This window comes from Hylaeus anthracinus, unplaced genomic scaffold (genome assembly GCF_026225885.1).
Source record: "Hylaeus anthracinus isolate JK02 unplaced genomic scaffold, UHH_iyHylAnth1.0_haploid 5, whole genome shotgun sequence".
Lineage (NCBI taxonomy): Eukaryota > Metazoa > Arthropoda > Insecta > Hymenoptera > Colletidae > Hylaeus > Hylaeus anthracinus.
Genome location: NW_026535322.1, coordinates 592,221 through 607,298, shown reverse-complemented (window position 1 = coordinate 607,298; position 15,078 = coordinate 592,221).

Genomic DNA, 15,078 nt, shown 5'->3' with positions numbered 1-15,078 from the left:
CCTAGATAACGGATGCATTTACCTCGGAAAGAAGCTTTCGCGAAATCATTTTATTCCACGTTTCTTGTGCGTTTTATCGCATAGATATCTTTCCGATACCAACGGGTAACGGTGAATTCACGCTTATCGATAACTTTTCAACACTCATATCCGGTAAAAGTATAACGCAATGACTCCACGACTCGAGTTTCTTTTCGTATCCATTTTATTTCCAATACGTCGATCAAAAATTGCGAACATTTTTCGCATCGAAACCTCTATCCTTTGCCCCGCCCCTTGAAAAAAACCGTTGAATGCGAGCAGTCGATGCCCGCCAGAGAAGTTTCGCCGGAGGATGAAATATGATTACTGGATTTGTCAAAAACAGCTGTGCCACGGGACATTTGTTGGCCTGGCGTGAAATGAAAGTCGACGGAATTATAACGCGGCGGTGTTCAATTGAAATCGCGATAGAAATATTTTTCGGAGGGCTCTTTCGGTTATTTTGTTTTTTTCAAATGGAACAGTGTATTTCGGAGGTGTATTGATACATGTTTGGAGTGCGAAGAAAATTCAACGCGTGTCGTTCAGCCGTGTCGGATAGATTAGGAATCGAGTTAGGAATTAAGCTACTCGGTTGTCAGATTATAGCGAATATACGGGTCGCGAAAAATGGCGAACTCGCGAAACAGCGCGGGTCTGGCAGCAGACGTCTGGGATAAAAAGTCGTCCTGCCTGTATTTCATCCTGTTTTACGACGCCGATATATTATTACCGTTTCCTATTATCTCGTCCGGGACGTTTCAGTTGGGCTCGTATCGGCGCGGGTGGCGGCCGACACAGGGAGGGCGCTGGAAAGACGACTCCAGGGGCCACGTGCGACACCTTGCCCTAGAAACGACTAGGGTCTCCATTTGTTAAGTCCAGCCGACTCGTAAATCCGCGCTTTTTCCGTCCATAGGGTCGCAAATGGGAGGAAAATGGAGCGGTCAAGGGAAACATCCTCGAATTGAAATAAAAAAAAGTCTTTCATACTTGAGTATCGTAAAAATCTGAAAAATAATTTATGCATGACCAATGTATGCGTGCATATTATAATTATACATATATGTATATGTAAAAAGAAACTACGAAAAGAGATGGTAGTGGGGCGACGGGAGGAGAAGGTGGAGACGTAGGAAAGGAGGTGGAGAAGGAGGAAAAAGGGGAGGAGAAGGTGGTAGGCAAAGAAAAGACGGCAACGCAGGTTGCGCGCGGGTGGTCCCCTGCGGCATAGGTAGATGTCGGAGACGTCGCGCGTTTTTACTCGGTTCTTAGGATGCTTTCTTCGCTGGTTTCCTCGATTTTTAGGACCTAACCGCTGCAAGAAACCCTCGAAACACGATATGCGTTAATCGCGCGAAATGGAACTCCGTTGTTCGATTTCGTCTCGCTGAACTCTGTTCACCACTTCCAGCGTTCATCGTCCTTCGACTCGCTGCTCCAATTTTTTCCCTGCCCTTCCTCTCACATTCTCCAATTTGTTGTTTGCAATTCTTCGTTTGTAGAAAAACAAATATGACTTTTTACCATAGAAAGTATGTGAAGACGAGACGGGTATGAATTTGTTGCTACTCGGGAGTACGTGTCCCCTCAAACTGAAACGGGCGTTACCAGAATCCCTAATTCGTCACGATCACCGTCTGGACGGAGGTCCTTCTCCGGCGAGCCTTTCCAAGTTTCCTCGGTGTCCTCCTACGCGTCGATCCGCAACCGCGCACCGGAAACGTCATGTCTCCTCTGTCAAATTCGTTTCCACCATCGACCAAGTTCCTCTTACTTTGGCCTTGCTCATCGGTCTCGGCTACCCTGCTTACGTTTGGTCCAGACACTTGAATCGTTGGCGAAAAATTCAGCGTGATAAACCGTGTCGTAAACCGACCCATTAGCGACCAGCGAGTTTCGACGTTGCTTCTAGGGAACAACAAGGATTTTCAGCGAGTTGAATAAACTTGACGGTTCCATTAAGACGTCGCGACGCCGCGAAACACGACGTTTCAAGTGCGGATTAAGCGTTTTTTTTCGGAAATTAGATCGGACTCGTGAGAAAAACGCGAATAATTTTGGCGACAAAGAAGACGAGTGAAGCAAGTGTTTCGCAACGAGCCTACACCCCATTTATTACCACGAATTTCTAGCCGACGATGAAGCTTCCTTTGTCGCTTCGCCGCAGCTTCGGGGGACTTGACGCTTGTTTAGACGGTAGCTGGAGCGCAGCTCGGTCCTCCCTTTTACTCGCGACGCTCGATTCCTGAAGGGTCCGTCGTGAATCGTCACGCTTTCGAGCTTCTCGGCCGCGATTTGTCTCGCTTATTCGCCGTTAGCCGACCTTGGAGGGTTTTCAGTCGGTACCCAGGCGCTGTCTCTTCTTTACGGACACCCGGGCCAGCGGGATCGGGAGGCAGCTCTCGATGGGAGCAACAGAAATTCGAAAAACAGCGATAGTCGCCAAGATACATTCGTGGAAATATGTCGTTCCACTTGAAATTGTCCAAGATTTTGCAACGATCCGGCGATCGATTTGCCATCGTTGAATCGGCTAGGTGCACAAGCAGAGCCTGGAATTCAGATAAATATTTCTTAGAACGGGATAATGGTGCCACTAGCGGTCGCGGAAACCGACTGGTTGATCCCGTAATTTATGGCTGCTGCTCCCACGATTTCCCGTGGAAGATATTCCCTCGCAATTAAACGTTCGGACGCTTTGCGTCGTTGCGCGTCCGGGAGGACGATGGAATGGTCTATTAAACTAATTTTTTCTTCTGCTATACCGAACTCGTCCCCTCTTGCTATACACTTTTATTCGATTCCTCTATTCGGGGTTTCGACTTGGCCGCGATCCTATATAAATGGAAATTTTTTAATTTCAATGAATAAGGTGGCCGCGGTAAAGCATCGTGACCCGTTTGTTCAAAATTTTTGGACTTTCCAGTTATCGGATGTATCTAATCCTGAGTTTTTTCAATAAATATTATATCGGATACAGCCCAAACAATTGCAAATAACCAAACGAAAGAGCAACAAAGATCTGGTTTTTATATGGCGGAACAGTGCGACCATTCGAACGGCGCGAAACTGTTGGCATAAACTCGTGAAAACTCTATTAAACTATTATACTCGGGATTATTTTTCAACGTTAAATCCGACAACAGAGAACTAGAGTATACAAACCAAGATTTAACCTGTACTTGCAGGAATGTAGCAGCGCTAAACCTCGATGAACCGTGGCCAGGGGTTCTTCGCGCTAATCTTACCTGTCGACTTAGCGCTGCTCCTTTGGAACGCGATCAACGTTCCAACTACCGTTTTCTATACACAAAGGCGGTCGTTCGCTTAGAATCAGGTGCGTTTCCTGGCATACAGATTTTCCTGGAGACCTTACTAGCCTGCGCGGGTCATCGACAATTCCGTGCGTTGATCTCGCTTCTCATTGTACGGCGAGAACAAGTCCGAAATACCAACAAACAAGACGGATCCGCGATCTGTTCGACTCGAGTGGAATCTGTCTGGAATTATCACGTCGAGAGAATTCATTCCTTCGTAATTTGTATTCGTCAATTTTTCGAGTTGCATCAACGAATAATTTGCAAATTCACAGGGTTCCTTGCAACGGTACGATAAAATCTTGACTCCGGTATGATTTACGGATTTCAGAATTTAATATTTGCCACTCGGTCGGGCGCGTGCTGCGAGTCTGCAAATTTTCGACTCGTCTTTTTCCCAACTACCTATACATTATCGAGTACAATCTAGAAACTTCCGGAATACGACGCGATGATTATTGCTTCGAACTGCGAAAGCAGCCAACTGGGAGAAAATCTGGCGGGAGTCACCGGTGTGTCCCACGCGGTGCGAAACGTGTTAATAATTCGCGTAGACTCGTCGAGATTATTCCGGGCTTTGTTTCACCCGGCGTCTTAATTGAATCGCTGGCCACGAATCGATACCGTTCCGTAAAATATTTAAATTTTAGCTTTATAAAACTTATCTCATCGTATTTTATCCGCGGCTATGGCTCCCGATGACGTACAACTAGAAGCTACAAGTTACGAGCTCGATCAGTTATCGCCGGCATTGTAAACGAACGCGTGTGTCGAGCATGATTCCGAGTCAAGCTCCGATTCAAGGGGATTAATAAAGCACGGAACAAGTAAACTTGCCCAGGAGCGTTCTCCGTCATTGCGGGGGTCCTCCTGTCGCGGGAGCTTAATTACAAAGTGCTCTTTTATTGCGGCCTGAAGAGGCTCGGGCGGAAGGAAGTTTTCGAACGTTCCGGCGCCGTTTGCGGGGCTCACTCGCGAGAAAGGACGAACTCGGAAAGCCATACGTCATAATTAAACAAAGTCCTGAGACAGGCCCACCCGGATAGTCGGCCACCCCTATCCATTAGACTCTATTAAATCAAAACCAACGGCGGAACGGTCGGGCCGCGTTTACGAAATCAACCGTCGGAGAGATTAACGCTCTTTTTTTAAATAATTGTTAAAAAAACCGATTCTCACAATTACAGCATTTTTCCAAATTAAATTAAGAATCGACGACCAGATGTCGATACAACTACGTGTTGACCGTCGCTAGACCGCGGTATAAATTTCCTCGGAACGCGGCGAAAGGACTCGCCGAAGTGCACCGGGCGCGCAACAATAACTCCAGGGGTAAATTTAAAAAATGGATGCTTTTCCTCGCTCCCCTCCCACCGTGAATTATTCAGCGTGTCGAGTCAAGGTGCAGATTTCAATGCGTCACCGTCTTGGTACCAGCTTCGAATTCCCCAGTGCCGGCGTAACGTTGTCACGGTACCCGAATTTCGAAGCGATTTCCTCCTCCACAGATCTCGCCGACAATGATCCAGATGCGCGCGTGCAACAGACGTTGCGCTCTCCTTCGTTTTCGGTGGCCTGACCAGGCCTGGAGGTAGAGGGTGGTTCATAGAGACGGCAGCCACGTAGGCCTGGAGGGTATCCGGTTAAATTGGTCACGGGCCCGAACACGTGTACGCCTCGATCCCTGACGAATCGTTTCACATTTTTCCCACAGAAGAGACCTCGCGAAAGCTGGCCCAGCAGACTATGCGCGCCGGTCTCCGACGAAATCTGGACCGACGTCGACGTCGACGTCGAATCTCGCGGACAAAGCACGGCAAGTGCAAACATCGCTCGAGTGTCGCCATCGAGATGGCAAATATTTTTTTCTTCTCCGATGTACACGCCACTCTAACCGCGAGAGAGGACGGAAACAGTGTTTCGATATCAAACAAGCGACAAACTAGTATTACGATCGATCGTACTGTCCCGTTTATTTCACATTTTTCCTTTCACAAATAATTGACCCTCGCTTGACGCTCTTCGTTTCATTCGTAAATGTACCCTGAAATGGTAGACCGAGAATTCTCGACTCTGGGGAATATTTTCTCGCTCCTTCGCGGATATTTCGGTCGAGATTCCGCTTCCTTTTCCCGTCGAACGAGAAAACGACTCCGTGTTCCGTCGCCTAGCGGAGTTTTAATTATTCCGAGGAACCGGCGAGACGCGCGGCAACTGCTAACGAGACGGCCCGATAACGTAAATTAGATGGCGCGCACGGATCGCTTATTAAAGGACAGGCTTGTTAGAAAGCTCGTCAGTTTTTATCGGAATACGGATTGGAAACGTGCCGTGGAATACATTTTTTGTCGGGGGCCAGAGTCTTTTTTTCAAAATGAAGCCTGTCGGGGCGAGAGGGTGGCGATACGTTGGGAAAGCGCGCGACCGCGTAATGAAATCGAGAACCCGATTAACCCTTTGCGCGTCACAGTTTGTTTTTTCAGTGATCGCGCCCAGCCTCTCCGTGCAATTTCCTGCGGAAAACACATTCGCATATAGTCACAGATGCCGGTGATTACAGAGCCGAACCGTCGATATTTCTTTAAAACAAAGTAATTCTACCACGAGCGAAACCTTTGGTTGATTCGATCGAATATGCAAATCATTCGATGATATTTCGACGGTAGAAGAAAGGCGATACCGTTAAGAGAAAATACCGATAAATTGCCCGTTAACCCAAGGGCTGATTATTCAAAGCAGAATGTTACTCGCGGGTGCTGCTAATAAAGTTCCTCCGCGTACAACTGAATGGATCGAAGACACGATACGAAGACTCAAACGAAAATGTGGACCCTGTCTTTGAAGATACGACCAGGACGTCTGCTCAAACGGCAGCTGCACGAACGTTGGACCACTCCGCGCGAATCGGCAAGAAAAATGCTCGATGGACGTATCTTGCTCGTAGAAATGGAAACTGACTGTGCCAGACGATCTGCAACCGACTGCAGTCTCTCTATGGGATGAACAAGCGAAAGGACAAACTCCATGGGAGATGCCCCGTGAGCGGGCGAGACGAACTCGGATTAGACACGGGTTATGGGGGTCCGTGCGCCACCCGGCTTTTCGGCTTTCATTCTCTTCGGAATCTTCCTCGAGTGGATACACCGACCGCTTCTATATCGAGTCGCCCTTTTTTTCCATCCCGTTCGTCGGCAAATGGAATCTCGGTGATTTCATTAACCTCCCGCAAGGGTCTCACCGCGTCATTTAACTCTAATTCGTTCGTTCGATCCTCCAATGTTTAGGCTTTGATTTCAGGGAGCGAGGTGATTCCGGCCCTCTCGAGGGGGAAGTACTCACGCGATGGCTCGCTTTTTTCTCGAGGATGATTACAGTCGGGAATGTTTGTAATCGTGATTCACTAAATCCGAATGTCATTCGTGGATGTTCTTGCCACCTCTTAGGTATAAATCGAGGACAAAGATGACAGTGTCTTCGCGGGAAAATCTTGGTGCCCGTGTAATCCGTGTTAATCGTGAATGACGCAGAGTTCTTTATCGTCTACCGCGACGAGTCCCCTGTCAGATGTTAAGACGACGCATCCGTTCTTGTCGCGATACACTCAAGAATTGCTCAGTTTCTTGCCTTCCATACTAATTATATTCTACTTGTACGCGCATTACTTACACTTCTTTGTCCGAGATTCATTTTTCCAAGTGGAATTACACGCTGACAGCTTTCCTCGAAACGAGGTTAATGGGATCTTCTGGTCTAGATCGCTAAAAAGGGGCGCTTCTCCGTCAATTTTTGCCTCGAACGCTGTTCGCGGCAGCTTCTTCAAACTTTCCACGGTTATTTATGCATATATCGAAGAAACGTGTAGCTATTCCCAATTGCTGGTCAAAGAGCGTCAAAAAAATGCTCGCAATTAAATTTTCCAATGAATACGACACATCCGTTAACACACCACTGTCGCAAGACTAATAGATGTCACGTGCCAATATCAATTTCATTTTTTCTTTGTTCCTAAACGTAATGAATTACGCTCCCTCGAAAGGGGTGGAATGGCACGTAGATCAAAGACCTCGGTACGTTATTAATTTACTCTTGATATTCTCAATTCCAGAACAATTACTGGCTCGTTTCAAAACCACGACGACCACTTCCGAGCGTTCGTTAACCGACGATAAAATATTTCCCAGGACTCGATGTATTTTCTTGCTACCTCGAGGGGGTAGTTTATTGCTCGTCGAACGGCGCCGCCTCGAATTCCCTCTCCCCGCCGATGCTATTATCCGTATTCAATAATTCCAAGAAAATTTAATTATCGAACCAGTTATTGTTTCCCGATAGAAGACTCGAGCGTGGCAACGGAAAAATGGTCGATTCGTATCGTATCATATCGAAGCGATACGTGTGCGTGTCCTTATGGCACGTTAAGAATGCTCCCATCGTCATATTTACATCGGCTCGAGGGGCGGAGGGCGTCCTTCAGGAATTTCAGCTCACGGTAATCTCGAACAGGAATTTCGCGAAATACCCAGACGTTTGCCACCCTGTTCTGGAAATTTCGTATTTATAAGGTTTCCCTTGTTCCGCCGGTTGGAGTGTAATTGAACCGTGCGCGCAATTCGCCCATAATAAATTACCAGTAGCCCGTGGCTTTCGGCACAGAATCGAAGAAAAAGGAAATTTCAGCCCTGGAAAACGGAGATGGGGAGCAGATTTCGACGCTGGTGGCTGAAGGGGTGAGATTTCAACCCTGTGATCAGGCGCGAACAGCGCTCACTGGCCGGGTGTGGCAGGACCAGGTATATGTACGTATCATTTCAGAGGCAACGAAACCATAAAGAATCAGAGCTCGTCAAATGGTTCAACGTTCTTCGCGTATGTACCAAAATCTATTAAAATTAATTCGAATAAAACTCGAGTGGCCTGTAACGTTTTCTTGCCAAGGGATTCAAAGATTCTAGCTACGCGGCTGCCTGAGAGCACCTTTGGCCGTGATCGCTTCTCTGTAATTTCAAAGAATGTATACGCTGGCTCGAGGTAATATTTCCCCGGTAGAAGTTAGGGGTGTGCTGCAATAACACAACTGCGGGAGGAGCTATAAGCCTCGGAAGTAAGTTTCGCCGCGTTTCGACTCTCACGCAGGGACGAACCGAGGGCTCTTGCATATTTACCCTTCGCTCTCGCGCCCTTACCCTCACCCCGTTGCCAAATGGGCCGTTTTATTCGGAGAGCATCCAACGCGCCCTTTACCTTCCGTACCGTCCTTTGCACCCTCGACCCTTTGTCTTCGACAATTGAAGCGATAGTCGCGACGCTCGCGAGTGCCTATGGAAGGAGTCTACGCCTAATAAGTGGCCTTTCAACGAATTAAGCGTCGTCACCGTTTTCCCGGCCATCCCTTCTTCCTCTTTTACTTGGCCCTGCCGTACAATTCGATGTAGCTACATACATTCGTTTTGCGATTATTTTTTTTTTGCTGGACGCTAGGTGAAAAGAATTCAAGAAAAAAAATTATTTATTTTTTGATCCGAAATTACGAGACCATGATCGTTCTCGAATGGATCGCACGCATGATACCCCCACCCTTTAGGTGGATTTTGTTTTAACCCAACGGAAGTGAAAGGTTATAACGAGGCGGTCGATAATTTCATTCATCTCTTTTGACCCTCTGATGCGTGAATTTTATTTTATCTCTGGATGGAGAAATTATCGTTTGGTCGTGTATTCCATGAATGAATTAAAATTAACCCCTTTCGCGCCAATGCAACGTGGAACAGAAAAATGTTTATAAATGTACCCGTTTATAAAAGTACGTAAATCGAAAGGTTTCCTGCGTTTCTTTTCGGATATGCTGATTGGACTCGTCGGGAAGGCTCCTCCGTAAAATATCCTGCCTCAGACGCAACTCGAGTTAAAAACAAATATCGACATACTCGCGTGACTCGTTATTAAAAATATATACTCTCCGAACCAGTCATTTTCAAAGTGGACCGTTTCATCGCCCTAGGGCGTTGCGGTTGTCCGTGGCTGCGCTGAGAGAACATTTTTCAATATTCGCTCCGAAACAGGAAATCATGCGATGTGGATTTCAAACGCATATTAGCGATATTATTTTTCAAATTGAACGTTTCATTGGTAGTCGATACTTGGTACTCTAATTATAGCGAGTATACGTTGAGTCGATTCTAAAATTCGGTGTCCCAAGTCCAGTCCTCGACAACAGAGGAGGTACCGTGCGTGCAGGAAACGCTCGGTTATTTCGAGACGAGCTTTCCGCGAGCATTCGAACGGCTCCATTACGGATGCGCTGTAACATCCTTTGTCCGTGGCAACTAAATCCTCGCGACATTCTACGCTCTCGATTAACGTACTGCCGGCGCGAGCAGCACGGGTTATCTTCCAGGCTAATACTAATTAAGCGTCGTCACTCATCTTTATTAACGCTCGACGCTCTCGGCTCCCCTTAGACCGAAACGTACGTATGTAACGTAAAATCCCCGCGCCATTTACGCCACTGTACAACTACCCGCAGAACGTATAATGTTATTAACGTCGTCGAGTATTAACAAACGCGATAATCGTCGTAGGTGGTGTGCTAACAAACGCGTAATCGTCCCATACGAAACGTTAACATACGTTTCACCATTCCTCGGTGAAACGTTCAAACGAGCCAGCATCGTTTAAGGAATGTTATTAACGAAATGTCCTCGACGAAATACCAGGTATCAACGATGTCTGTTGATACATCTGTGATGTCAACGGAGAAATGTTTACGTTTCAGAGATTGTTTTGCAAAATGGCGAATAAACTAACGAGCGTTATCTTTTGTCATCCCCTGCAGAGCATACCAACGTATGCGATCGATTTACTTGCATCCGAAAAATATTAAGGGCCTGTAGCACGATCGGACTTAGCGATGCATTAACGGGCGATCATTTCACTGATTGAATTTTCTCGGACTAGGCAGACGCGGGCGTTGGCATCGGTTAACGGGAGGGCATTATTCAAATTGGCTTATTAGAATCATCCGACTCGAATGTATCGGTTGTTTATATTCAATATTGATTTTCTCCGTTCACTCCGTCGCGTCGATGGGGATCGCTACACAGCCAAGGGATATTCCAGGCAGCATTTTTATGGCAACCTCTCGGTCCATTGTGTCTGCGCCGCCGAGTGACACTTTGACTATGAAAATGCTTTTCCTAAATTAAATACGAGCCACGGTTCCGCGGTTATCGCCTCTCATCGTTTACTGCTAGCCCTCTGGCAGCCTTTGTCCTTATTGTACAGAGTAACGCTAAAAATGTGCAACTAACGCGACCCCGCCATGAATTTTCTTTTACTCGAATAGTCGAATAACTTATCCGTTCGGGCGTTTGGCGAATATAATTCAAATGATATTCGAATTCAAACGTACCGAGCAATCCTAGCAACGATAGAGTCAATCGTAGCGCGTTATAAATTTTTCTTCCACTTCCTCGGGAACTGTTACATTCGCGATGGGAATTATTACGTTCAAGCTTTTAATACCGGTTGGTTAACGAAGATTAATACCGGTCTCGATGGGAAAACGCGCGCGCACACGCGGGCGCCGAATATAATAGAACCTTTGTAAATGAAAAGTGATCATTCCGCGCGTTGTTACCCTTTGTTCTCTACTCTGGTTTCCCCAACCGTTTCGAACTTCCAGTTAGTACATTTTTTTCACAGCAATTATTTCCCTGACATTACTCTTCTTTTTCGGGTATCATGTTACGCGAGCAAATGAATACTTCACGATGAATGGAAATATCATTGTTGGTTTCGTGCCAACCGATCGATAACGCCAATATTACGCAAATGAAAAAAAAAACGGCACGTATAAAACATAAAATAGAACAATGTTGCGTAAACCGGAACAATAGCCACGGAAAGTTTTCGAACTAAATACTCGTAAAAGCGAGCCGGATTAGTGGAACGGTTCGAGATCTAAACGAGCAAAGGCGTTTTTTCACACCTTTCGTTCGAAAACGCGATACCACCGATAAGATCCTGTCTCGATGCGGCTGTTACGATGCAGCTTTTTTTCGGCTCGTCAGGATTTGGAAGTGACGAAGCTCAGGGGGGATCGAGTTGACGGCTGTTATGGCGTAATCAGTCCTAATAAGGTATGCGAGAGGAGGGTCATAGAATGGCCACTTAATACAGAATAACTCCGTAATTCCAGGCCGTGACGCGACGATGACTCTCGAAAACGTCCAGCGTTCTTTCTCGAGCGACGTTCCTTCGAGGAATCGACGATGGAGTCTCGCGTACACCGCCAATTACGAATTCGACGCTGTCGCTTCCCGAAATCCTGCCTGTCAAAATACAGTACGCGTTTTACATTGGGTCTCGTCGACAAGACCAATCGTCGATCAACGATTTGCAGGATTTATTTATCGATTTCCATCCAACGATTCGAAAATGTCAAAAGTAAACAGCGTTTAACGAAGAGCGTACAAAGAACGTAATTCGAGGTAGTACGCGCTTCGGCGTTAATTTTCTTGTAAAAGAAACCTGTTTAAGAAAAAGTGTATTTTAAAAATAACATAGACTTCCATCAGGGGTCCGGTATCTATGGAAAAAAATTCTCGAATGTCCTCCACGATCGACGTCGCCAAGGTGTCATAACCGCTTAATAGAATCGATCGGAAGCGATAAAATTATCCGGCTTATCGGCCAGAGCCCCGACGCGTCCACGAACCAAGGACGAACGACGAGAGGGACGCGACGCGAATTTATCTCCGAATCAAATTAACCCTAGGAAGTGGTGGCTTCGAGTCCGACAGATACGACGATGGCAGGCGCCAAACTCACGGGCGTCCTGGCGCAATTTGTTCCTTTTATCTAGGGACGGGGGGTAGGGTAGCTGGTTTCTTGTTTTTTCACCAGGCGAGCAGAAAGGAAACTACTCACTTAAGATAGGCTATCTGGCCTGTGCAGCGACAGGAACACCGTCGAACCCGACAGCCTCGCCTCCTCGTGAGTGCATCAACCACGTCGGCTGAGCACGTCATCGTTCTAATTAATTCCAACGCCCCACGCTCGATTGATCAAGATATTGTGGCCAGCGCAATTAGCGGCTGGTCGTTCGACAGTTGATCGATGCACAGGCGCCTCCGCTCGTTCCGATCCGCCGATGGAAACAAGAAAAAAGGAGCAAGGTACACCGTGGGGTTATACGTATCCACGTTGCACGCACGCATCCCGTACGAGAATCGACGAGGTCGGAGCCTGGCTCTGTCTCGTTCCACGGCCGCTACGATCTCACTTCGCCGCGCAGGGTGGAAAATAAATGACCCTCGAAATTGTAGCGCACGGTGGTACCGGTGTTTCGATAACGCTGGACCACGGGCTATCGCGTACGACGAGTATCGACTCCTTGGCCCGAGGCTGATTTAATTTCCCTCCTTCGATCGGGTTCGTCTTGTCCCTGGATTGGGAACGAATTTCGCCAAGGACGAGGACAAGAACGACTAATATCGGCGTCTTCTTCAAAGGTTGACGCTATCGACTCGTCCTCCCTTTCGACTCCGCCGAGTAATGTCGTTTGCCAAGTTGATGGCAAAGTGTACAAAAGTCAGTAAGTTTGGGCGGCGCGTACAACGCGAGCCGAGCCTTTAACAATGGGAGAGGACGTTGCCAGCAGACAAAAGGAGCACAAGCTAGGATTTGCTTAACGATCGCTTTGATACGTGCTCCGAGTTTACACGAGTCGAAAATGTACAACGACATTTGTTCGTTCGATTTTTCGTTTCGCGGAAACGCGAGTCTAAACCGGCGCGTTGGAGCCCCATCATGGCGCCTTTGTAAAGACCACGCACGCGCAACAGGTTTTCAAAGTTGATTTGCTTGAAAAGGGAGCCTCACAGGGAAAATATGTACTTCATAGTTTTTGTTTATTTCTCAACGAGGAATTATTCAATTCAATTCAATTCAATTCAGTTCCCCTTGAAAAAACAAACAAGTGTTCGTAGATTAATCATGCCGATGGAATTTGTCCACCGGTGCCCACCGAAAAGCTCTAAATTATCGATTCCCCTGTTCGGCTCGCGCGGACGGATTACTTTGATTATTAAACTCGTCTCCGCGGCCCACAATTCCGCCCGATATCACCGTGCTCTTATTATTATTCCATTTACTCGCTGTGGTCGGCGCAGACTCGCTCGGCAAATGTAATTTGCCCGAGAGTATCCTAAAGACGTAATGTTATTAGCCGTACGGCTCTTTTCTAGTATTCGTGGCCCTCCTACCCTCCGCCATTCCCTGTTCCACCCCTGCGGCTATTCAAATATTTGACCCGTACCGACTGCGCGCGCTACTACGCGTCTTTGCGCACTCTTAATTCCGAGGCTTTGGGATTTTCGCTAGCGATGGGATCGAAGTACCTTATCGACGAGTTCGAATCCAGAATATTTACCGTGACTCTTTCCCTACGAGAATTATGTATGTAAATCTGCCAAGAGAATCTTGGATATCGACTTTGCTTGGATTCACGGGTACAAATTGGATTCGATCCCGTCGCTAATTTTCCAGGGGTACTTTAGCCTGCGGAAACACATCCTCGCGTCCCGATAAAACTATTACTTTGCGATGGAAGTAGGGAACCTATCTCTTCCTTTTAAAAGACCGATTCACGGCCATCCTTCTACGGACGAACGGTAACTTACGACCTCGAATCTCGCTGGAGAACGTGACCCGAGGTTGTAACGTGCGCAAAATTCCCGAGTTCCCTGACGAAGATGCCTCGGTCATCGTCGAACGAATCAAGCGGTACCGAACGGAACTAACAAGGAAAGGATTCGACCTGAAGTTCTTCCGATATTCGTTTTTAACTCTATAATCTCTACCATATACCTTTCTTGAAAACAGTCCGTTTGGTGTAGCGGCGGCATCGGCTCCTCGATACACGTAGTCACGGGGTAGACGCGCGACGTCGGACACCGAAGAGTTAATATTTCTGCGCTTACGCGAACACCGATGCCCGCGACACCCGTGAACAATAATTCTCCTCGACGAAGGATGGTCGTTTCCGGTGTTATCACGGCCACTAGCTTCGTGGAAAGGTCTATTCGGTCCGTGGACCGACGTGATAAAAGTGGTCTTGGCGGCGGTGGCATGTACGCGCCGTATTTAACATTTTATTCCCAGAAGCGTCGCAGTTTTCCGCGATACGGGTAATGCGATAAATTATTCCGCGTTTCGCTTATCTTTGCACTCTTCCTCTCTCCCGCCATCGCCATCCACGGCCACGCTACACCCCCGTAGCAGCTCCCGTTTCGACCGCTTCTTCCGCGTCGTCTTTCTATACTGAACACCTTCCCTTCCCCCCTTCTTCTCTCATCCAGCCATCCTGCTCGCTTAATGTCGACGTTATTTAGCACGCGCGTGGGAAAACATTGCCTGGTTTGAGTTATAACCCACCTTGGAGGGGTGGAGGGAACAAAGGGTGCGTTCCGTTTTGGATTAACGACGCCCGGATTCTTCGACGACGCGACGGAGTCTCGAGGCCGTCGACCTTGGTTGAATTAAAATCCGTTGATCTCTCAAAGACACTTTTAGACGTTCAGGTTCGACGGAGGATTCGAATTTATTATTTGTAGAATAACGAAATATGCGACTCTTCGTTGAAGCAATTAATTCTAAAGCAGCTGTAATTGAGGATGGGGAACCGTGCGGGGGAGGGGGGATAAGCCTCGGCAACCAGTTGATTTTGATCCGATTA